Here is a 567-nt window from a genome sequence, read left to right on the forward strand (position 1 = left end):
GGCTGGCAGCGGCCGGAGTGGGCGCCTCACACCAAATGTGGTGCAAAGTTGCTCCATGGCCTGAGACCAGCACCATTAGTCTGTTGGCAGCTCACAAGGATCAGCTCTCTGGATAAAGAGGGGCAACAAAGTTTATAAAAAGGCATTTTGGCATAAGTAGCCATTGTCAGGCTTCTTTGCCACCTGCAGCTTGCAAGGGGCTTCACACAAACACTTAACTATGGCAATGTTCTTACCAGGGCAGTTATGAATGAATGCTTCCACTCCGCTTTAAACCACATGAGAGACTGGTGTCTGGCTTCAGCAGGCCATAGTTTGGGATATAAACAGTTTACAGAGCAGGCTTCTGTTGCCCGCTGCTTGTGAAATAAAGAGCCAGGCATTGCTACAAAACAAAACAACAAAAAAAAAAAAAAAAGGAAAAGAGAAAAACGAAAAAAAGAAAAAGCAGCCCCCCTGCCTGTGTCTGCATCCCCCCTCCCTGGGCCAGCCAGGACGGTCCCCAGGCTGCCCCAGCCTGGGCACAGGAGCGGGGCCAGGCTGGCAGCTGCCCTGCCTGAGGCAGTG

Source organism: Egretta garzetta, unplaced genomic scaffold, assembly GCF_000687185.1.
Source record: "Egretta garzetta isolate BGI_Z169 unplaced genomic scaffold, ASM68718v1 scaffold209, whole genome shotgun sequence".
Lineage (NCBI taxonomy): Eukaryota > Metazoa > Chordata > Aves > Pelecaniformes > Ardeidae > Egretta > Egretta garzetta.